The 22841-nt window shown below is 53.5% G+C and overlaps 1 long non-coding RNA gene across 1 annotated transcript in view; it reads left to right on the forward strand.

Annotated features, from left to right (window-relative positions):
• The first annotated feature begins 1034 nt into the window (after positions 1–1034).
• Positions 1035–22841, forward strand: part of LOC102150639 (uncharacterized) — a 48604-nt gene continuing 26797 nt past the window's right edge. Inside the window, exon 1 of the long non-coding RNA XR_011430589.1 lies at positions 1035–1253. This is a non-coding gene — a long non-coding RNA (uncharacterized lncRNA). The remainder of the gene's footprint in view (positions 1254–22841) is intronic.

The raw sequence follows: 22841 nt of genomic DNA on the forward strand, positions 1-22841 counted from the left end.
TGCCTCCCTCCTAGGCTGTGAGCTCTGACAGCAGGGACTTTGCTGGCTTTCCTCACCTGTGAGCACCTGGAACTCGGCCTGCCCTCAATAAATATGCGTTTCATAGTCGAATGAGTGATGGGTGCATTTGGTCATTGGGGGCCAAACCCAGACTGGTGCCTGGAGGTTCCCTTCGGAAGCCTGGAAATTTCATGGTATGTGGGCTCAGGGCTAGACCCTCACTCCGTTCCTCACAGTCTCGAGTGGTCCACACTGGCGGTCTGTGGGCTGGTGACACTGGGGCCTGAGGGGCAATTGCTCAGGGGGCCTTTTCTGATCCCTGATCCAGGAGAGGCCTAATGCCAGTGGATTCTGGGAGAGATGGGAAGGGAGAAAATGTGACCCCTGGGAGGCAGCATGATTCCACAGAGTGAGCGTGGGCTTGGGGTCAGGCAGTCCTTGGGTCCCATCTTGTTTCCACTATTAGGAAAGTTAGGAATGCATTCAGCTACATATAACAGAAACCCTACTATCAAGGCCTACCTGGTTGGTGCTTATTGTCCTATATGGCAGGAAGTTCAGGGTAGGCCAATGGGACAAATATGGCTCTCACTGATGCCACTGGGGACCCAAGCTCTACCTGCCAGTGCCTTGGACATCTTTAGCCAGCAGCCCTTTGTCCTCATCACTGTTGCCTCATGGTTGCAAGATGATTGCTAGGTCTCAGGCATTGCATCTTTGTTCCATATGGGAAGAAGGGGAGGGGATAAGTGCAAAGGAAAGGGCTTTCTAACTGTGGAGAAACGCTGTTTCTCAAACTTCTACCTAAATCTCATCAGCCAGACCAGTGTCACATGCTACCCCTAGCCAAAAAGGAAGCTGGGATGATTAGTTTTCTGGGTTTTTTGTAGCTAGTATGACAGGAGCTGTTGGCCTTGTGGAAGGCAGCTGCCCACACGCAGTTTCAACAGCCTTAGAGTGGTTCCCCAAACCCTGAAGTTCCCTTCACCCCCTCACTGATGTCGAACTTCTGCAAAGAGGGTCCTCTCCCTGCCAACAGAGTAGCGATCAAGATGTGGGCTGTACAGCCAGACTGCCGGGCCCTCGTCCTCCCCCCACCAGGTGCCAACTGTGCGGCCTCAGGCTGGTTCTGCAATGTTGACGTGCCTCAGTTTCCTCATCTGTAAAATGGAGATCATGGACCTTCCCCGTGGGCTTGCTTTATGAGGATGAAATTAGGATTGTGCCTGCTGTACAGTAGGCTTTCAAAAAAGGTAGCTCTTAAGTTATTGTTGTTGTTATTATTATTATGACTGTGGTTTCTAGGCTTAGGCTTTGATGCCAGTGAAAACAATACGGCCCCAAAGGTCTGAGGGGGCTGGTCCCAGCTCTGCCCGACCAGCTGTGTAACTTTGGATGAGCTGCTGCCCCTCTCTGGGCTGGTGTCCCCTCTGTACATTGAGGGTCTGGGACCCTCTGGTCTCTACAGGCCTCGCCTGATGGGACTCAGACAGAATCCTATCCGACGCCACACCTCAGGCAGCCTGGGATCACGCCGTCCCTGGGGTGGGTCGTCTTATGGAGGGCAGCAGTGGCCTGGGGAGGGAAATGTTGGCAAATCTGGGGGCTCTCCCAGGTTTGCTGAGTCCAGGCCCCCCTCCCCCCCCAGGCAGCGGCCCGGTGGAGCCTTCCCGTCTCCGGGAGGCCTGAGCTGCCCCGGCCCCCTGCTCCTCCGGCCCAGCCTCAACCTCCTCTCCTCTTGCATCACTCACTCTTGCTCCTGTCACTCTTCTTTCCTTCTCTAAATCTTACTTCCTCTTGCGGATTCCCCACAGTCAACAGCCGTCCTCTGAAGCCATCTCCTCGCAGGGGGAGGCCCTATGTTGGGCGGGGGCACCGAGGAGGCTCCCTGGGCCCCTCTGGGCCCCCGTGTGTGTTTTTTTCGGAGAAGGGGACTGAGAAGCACTCTGCTCTCCCAGGGGAACTTGTCCCTCAACTGGCTGGTGACCTTAGTGAGCTCCCACGCCTCTCCGGGCCTCAGTTTCCCCATCTGTGAAATGTGGCAGCTGAATGCCATAGTTTGGAGAGGCCCGAGCAGACTGGATTTTGACGGCAGGCAGCATTTCAGAGCCTCTGAGCCGGAGGGCCTGCGGTGGCCTCGGCTGTGGTCGGCACTTGGGCCCCACAGACCCTTGAAGTGGTGTTGAGACTGCTGTGGGAAGGGGGCGGACTTGACAGGGCCCCCGTGCCCTGGCCCGCACCTCCTCAGGTGGGCAGCTTCTCTTTGTCTCTTTCTTGTATTGGCATCCACTCCAGTTTTGACTGGAAGATAGGACTCCAAAGTTAAAATGAAAAGTTTGAAAGTAATAGCTAAGGCTTTATAGACTTACCATGTGCCAGGCACTGCTAAATGTTTCATACGCATTAATTTGTGTGATCTTAGAGCAATACAATGAGATAGGTCCTATTACTGGTTCCGTTTCAAAAGCAAGGACATTGAGCAAAGAGAAGTTTGGTACCTTGCCCGAGGTCACACGGCAAGTGGGATTAGAACCTAGGCGGTCTGGCCCTTCGCTACTGTTTTCTCCCAGAGAGTCCCTGACTTAGCTCATCCTCTCTGCCTCCTTGTCTGGCCTTGGAATCGCTGCCACAGCATGCCCCCAGATTCATTGCCCGGTCTCAGCTTGCACGCCTGCAGGAATGGGGAGCTTACTGTCTCCCTGGGGATCTGTGGTCACCTGTACCAGTTTGAAAACTCTCCCCCAAGTTTGTGAACTCCTTAATAAGTCCTCAGGGCTCCAAATGGTTTCCTGGGAAACAGAGCAGCTTGCTCAGCCCCCAGGGGCCTGGTGTGGTCCGGATTACAGATGGAGAAATTTAGAAGGAGCCAACAAGCCTCATGTTTTGGTGCCATGGGAGAGGACTTAGCGTGGCTGTCACAGTGGCGGCTCAGAGCATGCGCTCTGGAGCAATTTCCCTCCCTGGGCCTTAGTCTCAACTCGGCAAAATGGCACTTACAATAGCACCGTCTTCATAGGGTTGGCCCTATGGGGATTAAACAAAATAATCTACAAAATAAGTGTCTGGTGCATGACAGCTTTAAAGCAATGTTAGCTAGTGTTTTGGTATCACCATCGCCACCTGCAAAGTCCATCTCCTCACTCATCTTTAGAAGTGGCTGGATCGATGGCTTGATCATAGAATCACTGAGGTTGGGAGCTGGATTCTGGGGTGCAAACAGTCCTCTTTGGCGTGTAGAAGAAATTGAGTCCCAGGGAAGGGTGGTGTCCTGCTCAAAGCTTGAGGCTGGTCAGCAGCAGAAAAAAAGAGAGTTCCATGGTGCTCTCATGGTCCCAAAGAGAGAGGGGGTTGGTCAGGCCCACTTGACTCTCTGGGAAATGTGAGGTCAAAGGTCAGAAGTGGCCCCCGGAGACTGGAGGTGGCTCACGGGCACTTGGTTCTGGGAGGAACAGGGAACACAGCACAGCGGGGTGGCCAGGCGTTCAAACCCAAGCACCTAGATGTGTTGTCGGCCTGGGGGTTTCTGTGCTATTTCTGGATGTGAGACACAGTGTGGAGGGGTGTAGCCTGGACTGGGCAGCGACTGGAGACTTTCTGGACTATTTTTAGGCGGTGTGGGGACACATGAGGTGGGATACCCGAGAGATCCAGTAGAGAAAGTGAAGACTCAGGAAGCACACGTGGGCTTGACTCCCAGCTACTCCACCCACTTGCTGTGTGAGCAACCACTCTGAGCCTCAGTTTCTTCATCTGGAAGATGGAGATGGGGTTGTTGAAAGGATTAAATGTGACAATGGCAGCTGAGAAGCTAGAAAATTTGCCGACCCAGAATTTGTCTTAGCCATATTTAAAAAAGAGGAGATTTGACATCTAAATCCCGTGTGCCTCTCTCTCTCGAAAAATCAGAAAGATGCAGCCACCTTGAACCGCTTTCTCAAGAGGCCAAGCTGGACATCTCTGAGCCCCGAGTACTAAGTGGAGGACCGTGTGCTCTCTGATCTGCCAATCCACCCTATGCCCCATGCCAGGTAGGGTCAGCTGGTCCATCCTCCTGCCCCAGGCCGTGGAGGGAGGCAGCTGCCCAGCTCCAGAAGGAGGGATCCCCAGGAAAGGAGAACCCCCCCAACCCCCAAACCCCCGCCCCCAGGTGTTTGCTCAGGGCTGCTACAGGATGAATATTTCCTTTCATAATGTGGCTAATCATTTTCCACTCCAGGCAGGAGCGGAGGCTCTCCCCAGCTCCTGCAGCTGCGGTGCCCTGTGGGCTCTTAATCAATGATACATGGTAATTAATAATAGATCCTCCTGCTCCAGCTCCATCACTCTCAACTCCCCACTCCCTCTGACAAGCTGGCATCTTCTGGGCCAGCTGAGGCTGAAATCAAAGGCCTGAAATTGGAGCCGAAAACTTTTCTTCCAATCACTTGCGGGAGGAAATGCGGAGAGCTTAAATTCCTGTTGGTCCAGCCGGGTGAGAGTCTCATTCTACCCTCACTATGACCCTCCCTGGTCCGTCAGCCCTGCTTCAGGGATGGAGCAACGGATCCGGGGGCATCCATTTGTTTATCTCCGTGGTTCTCACACGGCTGTCACACATTGGTGTGATCTAGCATGTCTGCAGGGGGACCTGGGAATCCACATTTCTAACACGTTCCAGGTGATGCTGCTGTGGCTGGTCCAGGGACTACACTTTGAGAACCACTGATTTATTTAACTAATACTTATGCAGGGTGAGCTTCTCAGTGCCAGGCACGGGGAGTCCAGGGTGAATAAGGCAGATGCAGAACCTGCGCCCTCATGGGTGGAATCCACCTGGAGCATCACGTGGCGGGTAAGGAAGCAGGTTCTCGCGTCAGACAGACTTGATTCAAGATCTGACGGCTGGTTACGCTCTCTGCTTCTGGGCGGCTTACCTAACCTTTTAGAGCCTCAGTCTCCACAGCTGTCAAATGGGAATAATTCCATGTCCTGCCTCACTCACATGGTTGATCTGAGGGTTAAATGAGGGAAGGAATGTAAAAATATGTGCTCAGAAATGTTGCTTATAATAACAATGTCCCATCAATAATTGTGTTATTATTGTTGTTGTTGGTTTATTGTCCAAGATTGCGTAACTAGATCCTGAGGGACTTGAGATCCATTGATTTGTTCATTAATTCCTTCAACACTTGTGTCTTGAGCACCAAGTATGTACCAGGTGTTGGAAACACAGAGGGGACCCAAAAGCCACACTCTCACGGAGTGCACTTTCTTGTCATAAGCAAATACTCATATCAAAAGTCAGAAGGGTGATAGTGCCATGAAGAGAAACCAAGCAGGGCAGATGCTGGGGTTGGGTTGGCCAGGTGATGTGCTTCTGGGGATGGTGGTCAGCTGAGGCCCCTCTGATAAGGTCACCTTGGAGCAGAAGCTGACTGGGCAGTTACAGCGAGCCGATAGGTCTCTGCATGGAGGGTGTTCCAGGTAGAGGTACAGCGTGTGCAAGGACCTGGCGAGGACTAGGTTCTGCTCCTGAGCCCCACCGGATGTGTCATAGCACTGCACTGAGGGCTTCTAGAGCTTTGCGCTTCGTGGGCTCCTGGCAGCCTGCAGCTCTTACCTCCTTCCTTCTTCCCCATCAGAGGTACCATGGTCTTGGATCCCAAGGCTGTCTATCCTGGTCCCAGGCACCACTGGCTTATGGAGTTGATCTGCCCCTCCCTCTGGGACCTTGCACAGGGCACTTCCCTTTCTCAGCTCCCCTTCACCTGCAAAGTGGGGCGGATCATCTTATCTACACCTCAGCGTGTGGTGAGGGTCAGAAGGGCTCCAGGCTGTGGAAATGCTTTGCAAGCTGGACACTTAGTAGGTGTTCCATGAATGGGGGTCACCACTATTCCCTCCTCTCCCTTCTGCCTTCCCTGCTCAGCTCAGGAGACCCTGGAATCCAGGTGGGAGCTCCGACCCAGAATTCTCGCTTAGCCAGGGAGTGTCTCATTTGCATACATTTGCATAAGGCCTGGAATGGCGTGTACCTCTTCTTGCCTTAAGTTCCTGTGAGCTCACGTCACCATTTAAAAATAGGGTGTTGATTTTCCCCCTTTCCCACCGCTCTGTTTGCCTGTTGAAAGAATTTCAAGCTATTAATCAAACACGCCGGGTCTGGAAGCTGTTTTTATTTTGGCCCGGTGCAGAAGGGGGTCCCCTGTTCTAGGAAGCCCTTGATTATCCGCTTTACTGGAGGGGAGACAACAGCAATGATCTCACACAGTGGAGGGTCCTGGTAGCTTTAAAAAGAAGTCAATTTTGTTCCTTCTGCTTCCAAAAGTAGAACATATAGGCAAAAGGGGAAAATATAGAACAGCAGGAAAATTTTCCCAACAAGTCCCCATAATAACCCCAAGCAGGCACAATCTCAGCGAACATATCAGTGTATTTCTTCCCTGGTTTATTTTTTGCCCTGCAATTTTTATATAATTGAGATCATACCATGTATATAAATGTTGTAGCTGGCTTTCTCATTAACGAATATCATGACTATTTCTCTTCACTGTCGCAGACTTTGTAAACGTAATTTTTCACATCCATGTAATATTCCATCAAACGGTTTCTTAATCCCTCCCCTGGTGTAGGACGTTTAGATTTGTCTAGTTTTTTGGGTATTGGATATGTGGCTGTGACGAAAATGTTCATCTTCTTCACTTTTTCTCTTCTTATCTTGGGTTATTTTCTCAAGAGAGATCCCAGAAGTGAGGTGATTGGGATGGAAGGGGAGATGAGTTTAAGGCTCGGGATAGATTTTGCTGAACCCCAACGGTCTCTGGATTCAAGAACGTTCTTTTGTGTTGGCATCGCCAAAGCCTCTGAAATCAGCTCCAACCAAGCCCGGCTGCGCTGTGATGGGGTAGGGGAGGTGACGGCCGTCCCTGCGGCCTGCTGCTCCACGGCTCCCGGAGTGCTGCTCAATGCAGGGAACACGCAACCCTTTGCTGGAGGGGATGCACAGGCTTGTCTGATCCGCGTTCTCGCAGACATTCCTGGGGCAGAACGTGTTTGAGGAAGTGTCTAAGATTCAGTGAAACTCGAGCGGCGTCTCCAAGGCTGTGTCTCCCGTTCTCACAAGTGCTAGTTTGCAAAAAATGACTTGGCTTTGCGTCAGTTAGGAATGCCTTTGGCTTAAACAAGAATGAACTTCTAATTTTTTACTTAATCCAGCAGTCCAGGGCATGCTCAGCTGCCCAACAGTGCTGTCTAGGCTTCAGGCTTCAGCTTTCTGTTCTGCCCTCTCTGGCACGGTGGCATTTGTTTTCACAGTTGTTGCCTCATGGCCCCAAGATGGCTACCACACCTCCAGGTATCAAGTCCTTCTCCTAGGTTTAAAGAAGAAATGGGGCAAAGGGACATGCCAGCCAGGTCTGTTCTTTATATGAGAAAAGCAAAGCTCTTCTAGAAGCCCGACCCAGCAGATTCTTTACTTGCATCTCATTAGCCAGAACCAAGTCATACAGCCATTCCTGAAGCAATTGTTAGTGACGAGGAATAAGGTCACATGGCCTTTCCACCAATCAAGAGTCACCCCCAGGGCTCAGGTAGGGCCCTACCCTCCCGAAGATCAGTGGATCACCAGTGCCATAGGGACACATCAAAGTTTTCTTAGCAGGGAAAAATGGGGTGGGGGTAGGTGGGACGAGTGTTACTAGGGAGAGGACATTGCCACAGGTTTTGGGGAAGACATTCTGATTCCATCCCCGGGGTGGGCTCTCATTGGCTGAAGCCCATTCCTCTTGTCCAGTGATTGATTCAGGGATGAGCACTTGGCTAAATGAGGCCAGGACATCCAGTCCATATAGGGAGAAGAGAAGGCTCCTCTGTGCAATGGGTTACTCAGATGTGATGCCCAGCACTGCTGCAGCCATTTTGTTGCTGTGAGGGAAACCAGACCGAGGATGAGGCTGACAAATGCACAGGGGAGAGAACAGTGATCCAAGGGGAATTCCCAAGAAATGGAGCCAAGGCCTTGATCTAACTATACCTGAGGGCTGCTTGACTTCTAGACTTTCCTGTCACAAAAGCCAACATACACTCCTTGTTGTATAAACTAGCTCAACTGAGGTTTCTGATGCAACTAAAAGAATGGTAACTGATAGCAACGCAAACAGGAACTTGGAAAAAAAGGGTTGTGTGGTTATTAAGTTTGAAGATTAAGCAAAGTTTGACAACCATTCTTTTTGCTTGAGTAGATTCTTTTGCATAATAAAATGTAATGTGAAGCTTCCTGAGGGGGAGACCTCACAGCATTTCCAGAACATATTGTCCCCAGAATCCTTTTATCACGGGACATACGACATCATTGGGAAACTCTGTGGAGGCTCCCCCCTCCCCTCTACGCTTTGGCATTTAGGCTGAGATGGGCCAGCACAGCTCATGTACACAGAGCTGGGAGGGGAGTTGACAAAGAGCGAAGGTTTCGGTTCCCCAAATTTTCCCCCCCCAAAAGGTCTGTGAGTTTCCTCCTGCGGGAGGCCCAATGTCAAAGAGGGCAGATGCAAATGCTAAGTGGAATTGGGTACAGAGAAAGTTCCAGGAAGCGGGGTGTACCTGGAGAGGCTCAGCTGTGGGGAGGGGGAGCGAGGGGGCTCTTCCCGTCCTGGGTGGCACCGCTGGTCTTTCCCTGCGGCTTTGGGCGGACGCCTTCTTCTGGAAGACAGTTGTCTCCTCTGAAGGTGGGGGACAGGGCCAGGCGGTCAAGGAGGGTCTCTCAGGGCTGGGAGTAGGATGAGCCTCCACGAGCGTGAGCGCTTCCTCAGTGCCAGGCCCCCTTCCCCTCCTCTAGGGGAAGAGTGATGAAGAAGCCGCTTTACTCTGCCCTCCAGGAGGCCATGGTTAAAGGCGTGTGTGTGTGTGTGTGTGTGTGTGTGTGTGTGTGTGTGTGTGTCGGGGGGGGGACTGCGTATAATTAACAGGCAGCTGGGAATGAAAAAATACATTTTAACCTCTCTGTTCACCTCTTTGCAATCACTCTTAGTCCTAGAGAGCTGTGATCCTGAGCCGTATCCAGGTTCGTTGGGAAGAGCGCCCGATCGTTTAGTGATGTCTGCCATGGACAGTGGGGGCTGGGGGGCACGCCTGCAGTATTTGTCTCATCCCTGTAATACAATGTGCGTGGAATAAGGAGGACTGAGCACGGGGGGCAGTGGGAGCCAGAAGGAGAACCCAGCCTGGCGGTGGTGGGGAAAACCTTCTGGAGAAGGGGGCGTTGACGTTGGGCGTGATGGATGAACTGGGGTTTGCCAGGTAGAGGAAGGTGGGGAGAGGATTCCACACTACTGTTGTATTGTCATATTTTCCTGCTCTGAGTGGGGTGGATGGAAGAGGGCAGGGTGGATGCAGAGCCACCAGTGAGGAGCCGGGGACAGCCAGCCAGGGGCCAGACTGGGCAGGGCTGTGGAGAAGGAGAGGAGGGCCCGGGAACAGAGCACGAATCGGGGTGTCTTGGGGAGGTTGCCTCCTTCTCCATGAGGCTTCAGGGGGAGAGGGGTCTGCCTGGCGCTGGGGACCAGCTTCTCCAATGAACCTGCTGTGGACCGTTGCTAATTCTGAGTAAGCAAACAGCTGAGCCTGGCAGCCGCGGAGCTGGGGCTGGGCGGGGCAGACGGGATCCCACCACCCCGCAGCCTGTGCTGCCCGGGGGCCAGGAGCCTGCCCCGCCCAGCTCCCGGGCATCTGGCCACCCCACAAGGTCAGTGAGATTCTGTGGCAGGAGGGGCCAGGTGGGCAGCTCCTCCTGCGTGTCTGGGTGGCACTCTCTGCAGAAGCTGGGGGAGCTGGTCAGCCCCAACGATGCAACAAGGACAACTACAACCCTCCCACCATCAGCCCAACCTTCAAAACACACCCTGAATCCAGAACCTGTCACTGTCTCCACTGCTGTCACCTTCCTTCCAGGTGCCACAGTCCCACCTGGGTCATCACTGCAGATGCCCCCCTCAGCCTCCCTGCTGTCACCTGGCCCCCTCCAGTCCGCTCTCCACATAGCAGCCCCAGGGACCCTGTTAAAATAGAAGTCAGGTCATGTCACTGATGGAAATCCTCCAGTGGATCTCATTTCATTCACAGTTGAGGTAAAAGTCCCTACAGGATCATCTGCTTCCCTCCTGGTAGCCCCTACCTCCCATTTACCTCTCTGACCTTATTTCCCATCATTCTCGATCACTCAGCTCTGGTCACCCTGGCCTTCTGTCTCTTCTACTAGCTGCCCGTGAGCACTCGTGCCCCAGGACCTTTGCACCAGCTGTCCGTTCTGCTTGGAATACTCCTCCAGAAAATCACCTACTCCCTCCATTACCTCCTTTAGGTCTTTGCTCAAATGTCACCTTGTCACTGAGGCCTCCCTGAGCACCCTAAGACTGCCTCTCCCACCTCTCCTCTTCCTGACCCCCTCCTGTGTGGGGGGTGCTTGCTATCCACAGGACACATTGCCACCTAACGTACTATACGTTTTACTTATTTGTGAGTCTGTCTCTCCCCTTAGGTGTGTGCTCCCTCAGGGCTGGGGCCTTTGTCCTTTTGACTGTTGAGACCCCAGTACCGAGAACACTGCCTGGGCACACACTAGGAGCTCAATACGTATTTGTTAAATGAAGGAAGGAATGATACCATTGAGCTTTGTGTGTCTGGCACTCGGCTTCAGCCATCTTAACAAATCTGGGAAGCCTGCACTATAAATTTTTATACTCATTTTCTCTTTTCAGTTTGGAGAATTTCTCTTGACCCATCGTCAAGTTCACTTTCCTCTCCTGACTCCAATCTGCCGATAATCTTATCAAAACAATTTTTCCTCTCCGATACCATGTTTTTCTTTTCTAGCATGGTTCTAACATTTCCAGTCAGCTGTTTTTTTTTTTTTTAATATAGTGTCCTTCTTGCTTCCTAAATTCCCTATCTGTTTGTGCATGTTCTCCACCTTTTCCACTCCATCCTCTAACTGATTTATTGTGGTTATTATAAAGCCCTTGTTTGACGGTGGATGATCATTTACTGAGGACTCTTGTTGGGCATGAGGCTAATGACTTTCATCTTTTCAACAAGTTGATTCAGATGAGAAACTTGAGACTCAATAGCAGGAGGTGACTTGCCCCGTGGTCGCCTGGCCAGCAGCAAGGGCACCAGGGCTCCAACCCGACTGGCTGCAGAGCTTTGTTCTGACTCTGTTAGTCCACCTTCAGCCACAAGCCCTCCCAGAGACCTGGCCTCAGCTCACCAATTTATCCACGAAGAAGGATGCAGGTGGTCTGTCCCCAGGGCACCTCAGTGCGGCCAGGTCTCTCAAGAGTGGAGCCAGCTCAGATTCAGGCCCCTCTGCGGGGCCTTCCAGACCCCAACCATCTGGCGCCATCCACCGTCCCCTCCCATCCCCAGGGCTTCCCAGCAGGGCGCCAAGCTGGTCCCCTCCTCTGCCAGAATCACTCGCCACCTTTTTCTCAGCCTCCTCACCCCACCCTGAACCTCGTTCTCTTGTCTCTCTGGTTCATTGATTCACTCATTTAACGTTCATTTAATCAGTAAATTTCATTCAGTATATTGAGCTCAGTAAAAGAGGTATGATAGAAGATTGTAGCTTCTGGAGCCTGACAACCAGGTCCAAATTCTGATCTTTCTACTTACCTGCTGTGAGATTTAATCTGTGCCTCAGTTTCCCCATCTGTAAAGTGGGGATAATGGGAGGCCCTATCTCAGAAAACCGATGTGAGGATTCGGCAAGCGGGGCCGTGTATGGTTCCGACCAGGTACCATGACACTCAGCCAGCTCTCAGTGCCTGTCAGCTGTCACTGAGTGAATGCTGTGACGTGGGGACACAGAGGTGGCTCAGCTGTGACTGTACCCTCTGAGCTCTCCTAGTCCCGAGGGGCGTCAGACAGTAGACCCAGGCCCTGTGATCGGGCCAAGGCGGCTACAGTATAGGCCCGGGGCCGCCCAGAGGAGGGGACCCTCTGTGCCCACCTGTCCAGCCACTCGGCCGCTCAGAGGGCAAAGTCACTGGACTGTGAAAAGTCCAGCTGGCCAGGCCGTGGTGGAGGCCCCTCCTGCTGGTCCTTACCCCGGCCCCCACCCCAGCTGGAACATTCTCTCTCATTGGCCAGAGAGGAGACGAAGCAGTACACAGATATACGGACAGGACGCATATGCAGACAGACAGACACACGTGCAGACTGAGCCCTAACGTAACAGCTCACACATGGCTCTGAGCAGGTGCCAGACGCTGATCCAAGCATTTCCCACATATTGATTTATTCCATCCTCACAACAACCTCATGAGGTGTGCCTTATTAACAGCCCCATTTTACTGATGGGGAAAGTGAGGCAGGGAAAGGTGAGGTCATTTGCCCAACGTCACTCCAAGTCAGTGGCAGAACCTAGATTCCAACCCAGGAGGTCACGCTACAGAGGCAGAACTCAGCCATTGCACAAGCCCGGACACACACATGCAAGGACATGCTTTCGAGTTTAGATGTGCAGATACAGAGACGTACCCCCGAGGGACAGGGAGCCCTCCTGGGATGCACGGACAGTCACAAGGACTAGCAAGGCAGCCCTCACTCACTCACACTCACCCAGATGTGGAGGGCTGAATAAACCACGGCTTAGCTCGAGACCCCCACCGGCCACCTGGGAGCTCTGCACTCACACAGACACACGCTCTGGAGCACGCGTGTGCACACGTGCCCCTGTCAGCACACACAGAAATGGAAACAGCCATCACGTGGATTCCTGTGGAAATCTGCCTTGCTCTCAGCTGACTTCTCTCACAGGCTCCTCTCCTCTCTCCCCTGGAGCCGCAGGCCCAGGAGGGTGGGTCTTCACCCACAGGATCCCCCAGTGTGCCTTGTGCAGTGCCTGGCACCTAACCCATGCTCAACCCCCATGGCTTCCCTCGCTAGGACAAGTGCCAGGCCCTTTGCGGTTAAGAGCCCGGACTTCACAGTCAGGCAGGCCCAAGATATTGCTCTTGGTTTCCTTCCTACTTGTGAGGCAAGTGACTTCGTCTTTCTGAGCCTCCCTCCCCGAAAGCATGGCCCCCAGCCACAGTGGCCTCCCGGCTCCTGCTTCAGCATGCCAAGGATGCTCCTGCCTCAGGGCCTTTGCACCTGCCTTTGCCTGCATGCATCCACATGGATCACTCTCTCACTCACGTCTTTCAGGTCTTTGCTCAAATGTCACCTTCCCAGTGAGGGTTTGGTTTCTCTACTTCAGTTGCAACCCCTCCTCCACTCGCCTCTTCTGCTTGCCCCACTCCCACACCGTCCCTCTTTTACAACTATCCATAGCCTTCTTCCCTCACAGACAAGTGTCACTTACTTGTTAATTGCTTGTCTCCCTGACTAAAGGGTAAGGTCCAGGCAGGTGGGATGGTTTCTCCACTCTGGCGGCTCCTGAGCCCAGAGCTGTGCCTGGCGGGGAGCAGCTCAGTGACTCTCTGGGGAAAGGAGAATGAGATTCGCTGTGAAATGGGGTGGTCGTAACAGTCCCCCAGGGGTTGTTGGGAAGGCTAGTGAGAAAATCACACATGGACACTGCCTACATGGGACACGGCATCACCATCTCAGAGCTCTTTGTGGAAAGTGCGTAGGTACCACATGACCATTCTCCATTGTAGGTTTCAGGCGACACCTGGGTGGATGGGGTAAACCATGAAGGGTCTTTGCCAGCCCCTGCCCGTGCCCCTTTTGCTCGCTGGCCCTCTTGGTTCACCACTGTGGGCCCGGCAGGCATCCTTCCTGGCTTTCCTATGTACTTACACCTGTGCGGCTATAACCAGACGTGGGTGTCATAGGCACACATTGTCCAACAGTGGGGTCATCCTCCATTCGTCCAGTGGCTGCTTTTGAGCACCTACTACGTGCCAGGTATTGTCTAGGGCCTCCGAACATGAGATTCCGCCCTCTGCAGTCGACATTCTGCCAGAGGGGACAAGCAGACAAGCATAAAGTATTGTTCCGGGTGGTGATTGATGCTGTGAAGAGACATAAATTCAGGCAAAGGGACAAAGGATGATAGGAGTGGGACGTGGGTTGTCAGTCCGGGTGGTCAGAGAGCACCTCTGAGGAGGGGACACTTGACCTGAGAGTTGGAGGATGAGAGAGTTGGAGCCCTGTAGAGATCTGGGGCAGAGCCTTCCTGGCAGAGGGGACAGCAGGTGCCAAGGCCCTGAGGCTGGCGTGAAGTTAGCGGGTTGGAAAAAGAGCAAGGAGGCCAGTGGGTCTGGAGCGAGGGGAGGGGTGGCAGATGGGGTCAGAGAGGTCGGGGGTGCAGAGTGCACGCGGCTCTGGGGGCCACAGGGATGTGTGGTGGAGCCACGGGAAGATGCGGAGCAGAAGAGAGGCTCGGTCTGCCGTGGATTTTGTGTGTGTGGTGTGTGCCATTTTCTTATTGTGATAAAATATATGTAAACATAAAATTTATCATTTTAATCATTTTTTCCTGGTTTTAAAAATCCAGTTTTATTGAATCCGAGTTTGGTGAGTTGGTGCCCTGAAGTCTGAATTTTTAACTAGTATCCAAATGATTCATCAACAGAATAGATTTTAAGAACCTAGAGCATAACTGAAAGATTGGACCACTCTTTTTTTCTTTTGTTTTCTTTTTTTTCCAGCATCTACAATTGTATTCTTTTTTTTGTTGTTTAGTTTTTATCGCAGTAACATTGGTTTATAACATTATCCAAACTTCAAGTGTACATCATTATATTTCAGTCTCTGTGTAGACGATACGTTCACCACCCAAAGACTAATTACCATCCGTCACCGGGGTCATTGTAACCATTGTTAAGGGAAAGGTCGGTGGCCTCAAATACACTCATGTTGTTGTGCAACCATCACCACCGTCCATCTCCACAACTCTTGTCATCTTGAAAACCTGAAACTCTGTACCCCTTGAACAATAACTCTCCATCCTCCCCTCTTCAAGCCTCTGGAAACCAATGTTCTATTTTCTGTTACTATGGATTTGACGACTCTAGATACCTCATCAAAGCGGAATCATGCAGTATGTGTCTTTTTGTGGCGGGCTTATTCACTGAGTATAATGTCCTCAAGGTTCCTCCATGTTGTGGCATGTGTCAGAGTTTCCTTTCTTTTCAAGGCTGAATAATATTCCATTGTATGTGAGTCCCATACGTCGTTTATCTGTTCATCCATCGGTGGGCGCTGGGGGTGCCTCCGCCTCTGCTCTTGTGAATATCGCTGCTGTGAACATGATGTACAAACGTCTGTTCAAGTCCTTTCTTTCAGCTCTTTCAGATTTATACCCTGGAGTGGAATCGCTGGATCCTATGGTCATTCTCTGACCTCGCATTTTACATAACAGAATCCCAGGGCTGCTGGGGGAGAGGGGTCCAGGGAAGGGCAGAAGCGGGGAGACCAGCGTGTGGCAGGCTGCCCCACGGGCACTTGACCACACTCACACCATCCTGCGTAGAATCCGTCTGCGGAGGCCCACAGAGGGCCCCGTGTCTCCAACGATTCACGGCCCTGTCACTTCCATCCTTGAAGTCACCTCTCCCCTGCTCTGGGAGTCAGGTGGCACAAGGCTTCAGATCCCCTTTGGACAGATAGGATGAAGCTCAGAGAGGGCAGGCTTCTCAGCCAGCTGCCTTGACTCTGGAGCTGACTTGGGGGGTGGACCATGGCACGGCCAGTCCTCCTCCAGTTCCCCAGTCCTGTCAGGCAGGGCTGGGCGGCTGGAGGGCTCACAGCCAGAGAGGCACTGCCAGTCTGTGCCAAGACACCAAGGAGCCTGAAATCCAGCTGGGAGCATCCTGGGACCTGGAGAGCGGTGGGTGGCAGCACCTTCATTGCCTGCCTGCGGCCCAGGAAATCCATTCTGCTCATTTGCAGCTTAGGGGCTTACCCCTGGGGACAACCTGCTGAGCTGCATCAAGGCTGGGGTGTCTCTGGGCAAGGTTAGCAGCCCTGAGACCAGTCACTGGTGGCCATGCATGCCTTCCTGTGCCTTCCGAGGCCTCGTCAGACCAGTCAGTGGGAGGACACACTCCCAGCCAGTCCACCTTGCATATCTGCTCAGGAAAATGAAGGAGGGCAACCAGCATCCATTGCTCCTGGTCAGGTCCTTGGTGAACACCGCCCACTCCATCCTGACACCCAGGGAGGAGCTTATGGTCAGGCCACCAGCAAATGCACTGCGGGGGAATTGCCCAAGTCACAGGTGGGAAAGTGATAAAGGCAGGGTCCCAGCAGGTCTTCTGACTCTAAGCTCTGTTACCACGACCTCCCCTTTGCACCCTGAGGGCAGCGGGAGTTCTGACAGAGCCGCTGGAAGAGTCTGTCCCGAGTGAGGGCACAGCATCAGTGGCCTTCCTTTCCTGGGGACATTTTCCCCTCCTCCCCGTATTTTTATTAACTTTTTGGCAGATGAAAGTTTAGGGGATGAAAGGAGGAAATTCTGCTTCCATGGGCCAGGGCTCCCTGGGCAAACGGAGACAGTAGCCAGGCCTGCCCTGGAGCTCTTGCCCTCCCCCACTGGCTTCCCTCCCTCTAGTAGGTACCCAGGTACCCACTAAACAATAGGTGCCTTGCTCTCTCTAACCATTCGGCCCCTCCTTCCCTTCCCTTCCTCCCTCTCTCCCTCCCGCTCCCCCTCTCTCCTCCCTACGTGGTCCTCCCTCCCTCCCCTACATTGTCCTTGACTAGCCTAACATATTTCTCCACCAAGTCACTCTTATTTTGTTATATTATCTCCATGGCAAGTCTCATAATTCAAAATTGTTTTGTTTGTGTTTGTTTTATTATCTCCCCAACTAGACTGTGAGGTTCCTGAGGGCAAGCCCTCGTTAGCTCGCTCCTTGCAGCTCAGGGGAGATCCTGGCGCACAGGAGGTGCTTGATGTTGATGTTTGAGTGGACGAATGACGGCCTCTAAGCACTTGTGGGTGTGTCCCCCGTTACTCCTCCCCTGTCCTCACAAGCTGGGGATTGTGATGCCCATTTGACAGATGACAAGACTGCGTCTCAGAGAGGTCAGGCTGTATGGCTGGGTCACACAGCTGATGAGGGTGCATGTCTGTGTGCCCCTTTGTGTGTCTGTGTGCATCTGCGTTGTGTCTTTGGGTGCCCAGATATCCTCTGTGTGTGTCTCTGCATGTCTGTGTGTGTCGGTGTGTCTCTCTGGATGCCTGTGTGTGTCTCTGGAAGTCTGTGTGTGTCTGTGTGTGTCTCCGGGTACTCACGCATCCCTCTGGATTCTGCGTGTCTGTGTCTCTTTCCCCACAAGCGCTGTGTGCATCTCTCTGATTCTGCATGTGTGAGTCTGTGTGTGTCTATGTATTCCATTGTGAGGACCTTTATGTTGGCTCTCCTTGTGTTGCTGTGTGTCCCTGAGTGTGTGTGTCCACCCCTCTGGCTCGGTTGGCTCTCCGTGCCCACACTCAGTGGCCCATCTCATTTCCCTGAGGGCTCCAGACCCCTTCTGGGTTCCCGCAGCCCCACAATCTCCCAGCCATGATCTCACTGAGCCCCTTGGCCTCTGGGAGCTGGGCAGAGCAGAGGGGCAGGTAGGTCCCACGCGTCCTTGGGGCCCCCTAGACCCCCAACCCTCGGACCCCACTGCCCCCCAGGATTGGCTCCCGACTTAAAATTGCCAATCCTAGATCAAGCTACCAGGAGCCTGCAAAGGGTGGTTCCCATGGCAACATGGAAGCCGCCAGGCTGTGCTCATAAAACAGGTCATAAAGCAGAGGGAATGGGAGGAGCAGTCGGGGCTGCGGGGCTGAGGGGGGGCCCACTGCCCGGGGTGGGTGCTGGGGCCTCTTCCCTCAGAGGCTTCACCATCTACCTAGTGGGCAGCCAGACCCGGTCCTGTCCCTGCCCCCAAGCTGAGTGGCCTTGGAAGAGCTCCTTTGTCTACTGAGCCTCAGTTTCCTTCTCCATGAATGAGAGTAACGGCCCTACAGCACGCATCCGGGTACCACATTGCCTGGATTCAGGCCCAGCAGGACTTGAGCCTGGGTGGAGCCCTCTGAGCCTCAGTTTCCCTATCAGTAAACAGAGAGCTAAGGGGAAACAGCGCAGTGAGTGGAAAGAACCCAGCCTGAGAGAGCGCTGGATTCAAGCCCACCTCTATTTGCAAGCTGTGTGACCTTGGGCAAGTGGCTTAAGTCTCTGAGCCAAACTTGTTCACCTCTCAAATGGAGACAAACATGTCACAGCGTTTTTGTGAGACTTAAATAAAAGTTTGTAAAACACTTAGCATGGTGCCTGATCCAAAGACTAGCTGTGGCTGTTAGTAAAAATAGTGGTTATTCTGTGCCAGCCACTTATGTAAATGCTTGGTGCATGGTAATTTATTTCATCCTCACAAGTTACAAGTATTCCCATTTTACAGACGAGGACACCAAGGTACAAGAGGTTAAGTGACTCTCCTCAAGTCACACGGCTCCCGGAAGTAGACCTCCGGTTTAGATCTGGAAGTCGGGTGCTTTCAGCCACAACTTGATATTGCCCCTTGCCCTGATCAGGGCTCCTCTCTGCCTTGGCTGCGGAGCCAGTGAAGATGGTAGGAAAAGGCAGCATGCGGCTCAACTGGACTGCTCAGCCCGGGACCTGCACGGTGTGGGCCACGTAGAGGGCTCAGCGAGCATGCGCTTGGTCCTCCGGAAGGACCTGGGGAGCCAAGCTGCAAGGACCGTGGAAGACTATCTCCTTCAACACCCCCTTCTCCCATCACTCAGATGGAGAAATGGAGGCCCAGAGAGGGCTAGTGATTTGTGCAAAGTCACATAGCAAGATGGCAGCTGCTAGAATGCAAACCCAGGTCACCTTTCCCTGAAGCCAGTGATATTCTTAATAAACCCTCCTGCTGCCCGAATACCCCAGGCCATTGGGTATTTGGGCAGAAGGAGGCAAAACAATAGCAATGTTTGCAATAGTAATTCCTGAGCATTGAGTCTTAGAGGTACCAGGTGTGGTGCTGAGCCCATCACAGGCACCTTATTCAGTCCTTGCAGCAGCCCTATAAGGTACAAGGTACAAGGTGTGCATGGTAGCATCATCCCCATTTTAGAGATGAGGAAAATTGAGGATCAGAGAGGTGATGCAATTTGCCCCAGGTCACAGAACTAGAGAAGGGCGAAGCCGAGATGTGACCCAGCCCTGCCGATTCCAGAGCAGTGCCCTCCATCCTGGGATCCTTCTGCAGTGTGACTCTTGGGAGTGCCCACGGGCGTGGCCTGAGCTGCCACAGCAAGGGCCCTGGGTGGAGTCATGGACCACAGGAGCAGGGAGGAGAACCAGCATTTACCTGCGTGTTGCATTTAAAAAAAATTCACTTATGTATTCCTTCATTCGCTTGACCGCTATTTACTAAGGGCCTATTGTGTGCAGGCAATATTCCAGGCATCGGGGATGCAGCCGTGAACAAAACAGGCCGTCCCTGGCCTCACGGACCTCGTGTCCGAGCCAGGAGAGGCAGACAATAAACAGAGAGACAGTGAAGATGTGCGTCAGGTGGCGATAAGCGCTATGGAGAAAAACAAATCAAGAGGAGGGGCCAGCGCGTGATGGCCGGGTCAGAGAAGGCTTCCCAGAGGTGGTGACATTTGAAAGGCAATCTGAAGGAGGTGAGGGTGCAAGCCATGTGGGGACATCCAGGGAAGGGTTTTTGGCAGAGGAAGCAGCTGGAGCCACGGCCTGGCAGGGTGGGAACGTGTCTGGCATGCGGGAGGAGCAGAGGGCAGGTCCACGAGGCCAGCGCAGCAAGAGCGAGGGGCCGTGTTGGCGGGAGGAGGTGGAGGGGTCAGTGGGCGTTGGACCTAGCAGGGCCTGGAAGGATCTCCTTTGAGTGAGACGGGAATCACTGGAGGTTCTGAGCGGAGGAGTGGAAGAATCTGATTCAGTTTTGAAGCAGATCCTTCTGGCTGCTGGGGTGAGGAGGCGCTGCGGGGAGCGATGGCGGAAACGGACTGGAGAGTGATTGCCTGGTGGAGGTGTCAGATGACGGTGGCTCCAGCTGTGGGTGGAGGAGGAGCTGAGGAAGGGGCACCTTTGGATACCTGTTAAAGGTTCAGCCACAGCCTTGGGGTAGGAGAGCCCTGATCCGGCCTGACTCCAGGCCTTTTGGCCTGAGCAAGAATGGAGTTATCCTTTACGGAGGTGGGGGAGGCTGCAGGGAAAGCACTTCTGTGCACAGGCTCCGCACATCTCAATGCATTACACCTAGAGTTATACCAGCGTTTCTCACGCTTGAGCAAGCACCGAAGTCACCTGAGAGACTTGTTAAAACCTGAATGCTGGGGCCCCAAGGCCAGAGTTTCCATTCGCTGGATGTGGGTCGGCTGAGAATTTGCATTTCTAATCAGTTCACTGGCAGCGCAGATGCTTCCCCTCTCAGGACCTCACCTTGGAACCACAGGACGACATGATGGTTAGAGCCGAGAAAACGGAGGCTCGGAGAGGTGAAGTGAGCTGCCGGGTCCCCATGGCTGCAAGGGGACCAGTCATAAAGCCAGCAACTGAGCCGAGGCCTCTGGGGTCCTTGGCCAGCTGCTGGTCCCTGATGGGGGGAGAAGGGAGCCTCTGGGAGTCTATGCCCAAGACCCCTGTGCCCCAAACACACACACCCTGAAGGCTGAGGCCTAGGGAAGGGCCCCAGGGACCCTCTGGTCTCAAGGTTGTTGAGAACCTTCTGTTTTCAAAGATGCCACAATACGGGGCTAGGGGCACAAGGCTGAGTGCCATGTCTGTTCTCTCCAGTTTCTCACCCCTGGGCGTGCCCTGCCTGGCTTCGCTGAGCCCTCCACTGGGTAGGAATCTGGTGAGATTTGCTGCACAGCACAGCGTCCACCTTCCTTCGTCTCACCGTTATTCACCATGTCCACGTCCTGCGGTTGTCGGGGTGCTGTCCAGAGTCTGTTTCTGCTTCTCCTCACGTAAGGCACATGGAGGGATGGTACTTTCCTGCCACTTGAAGTCAGGTGTGGCCACAAGACTTGATTTAGCGGAAGATCTGTGCGCAGAAGGGAGGCAGGCCCCTTCCTGGTGAAGCCTTAAGAGCTGGTGAGCATTGCTGTTTCCTCCCTCACCCCCCGCCAGGGAGACTGGTGGGTTCTTTATGGGGGGCGCTCCCCGGCCTGGATTCCTGACTGAGGATGACATGGGGCAGAGCCTACCAACAGGAGATGGACGTGTTACATGAGCAGGAAACAAATCTTTGTCTTTTTAAGCCAGGGGTTGACAAACTTCCTTGGCCAGAAAATGAATATTTCAGGCTTGTCGTGGCCGCTCAACTCTGCCTTTGGAGCAAGGAAGCAGCCAGGGACCACGTGTGAGTGAGTGCTTATGACTATGTTCTGATGAAACTTTATTTCCAAAAACGAGTGGCCAGCTCGCAGGCTATAAATTCTCCACTCCGTTTGAAGCCTTGAGAATTGGGGGTTGTTTGTTTCTGTGTCGTGACCTAGCCATCCTGACTACTATGCATTCGTTAGTGACCTTGCAACAGAGCCTGCTGCATCCATGCGAGTGCAGGGGAGTTCGCGGGGACGTGCACCTGACTGTGGCGGGAGATCTGGTGGTTTTCCTCCACGATCCTCTTCTCACCCTTCTCCCTGCTCCCTGTGCTGGGAGGTTGGCCTGCAGGGACCATGGCAATGACCTCCTTGTCCTCTGACCTCTAGTTCTATCTGGCCCACGGGGAGCCCTGGCAGGACGGTGAGGTTGGGGTGTTTACTCTCCAGCTCCCTCCCTGCACGGTCATCTCAGACTCGCTGTGCCCCCCACCCGCAGCCGCAGCTGCTGTCAGCAGGCTCTGTCTGTCCCTGATCTCTGCAGCTTCTCTCTCCCCTCCCCCTTCTGGCTGAGAACAGCTCCTCTTACACCAGCCCTGGGGTCCTGCCTTATCTTTTGTGGGTTCCTCCACCCTGCCCATCCCCTTGTAAATAATCCCTTCATTAAACTCGAATCAAACGACCCAACTGGACAGCGCCATCTGCTCCTGCCCGGACCCCGACCGGGACCACTTTGAGGTACACATGTCCGGGCTCCACTTCTGAGGAGGTCGCTGCCTTGGGTGAATCATTTCATCTTTCTGAGCCCACTGGGGTTTTTCTTTGGCGAAATGGAGCAAAAATAACCTCCAGAAGAGGAGGAGGGGTTTCATAAACTGTGTGCTGTCTGTACAATGTCAGGAGGCATCATAATTAGCGCGAGGAAGGAGGGGAGGGAGGAGGAAGCCTCAGAACAGACTGAGGAGAGCGGGGCTGTTAGCCTATTAGCTCGTCGGGAACCCAGGCTACGGCTGGGTGGGATGGCGTGTTCGGGGGTTCTGGAGGGATCTGCACCCTGGACAGATGCCAGTGCAGTCATGTCTGCTTCAGTCCCCTCTGGGGATGTTGCTGGAAAAGGGTCCCTAAAAGCAGAGGACATGGCCTCAGCCAGGCCCAGGCTCAGCTGTGGGCTTTGCTACTCCTTGCTGTGTGACCTTGGGCAAGCGACACCACTTCTCTGCGCCTCATCTGAAAATGGGGATAAAAATACCGACCTCACGTGAGGATGAGAACACAAGCTCTGGGAAGAAAGGCGTCCCTGCTTGCTTTCTGACGGCTGGATGCCCAGTGTCTGACGCAGAGTAGATGCTCAGTGTTTGCTGGAGGAGAGAATGAACGCCTTTGCGTAGAGCACTTAGCACAGCACCTGCCATTGTGAGTCAGTGCTGGTGAAGGGTCGCTTCAAGTCAACAATCGTTATCATTACCTGAGCTTTGTCTTCACCAGCTTCACAAGAGGCAGGGAGCCTGGTGGCTAACGGCCTGGGCCCTGGAGCCTGCCCGCAGGCTCTCAGCTCCTGTTTCTGGCA

This window comes from Equus caballus, chromosome 22 (genome assembly GCF_041296265.1).
Source record: "Equus caballus isolate H_3958 breed thoroughbred chromosome 22, TB-T2T, whole genome shotgun sequence".
Classification (NCBI taxonomy): Eukaryota; Metazoa; Chordata; class Mammalia; order Perissodactyla; family Equidae; genus Equus; species Equus caballus.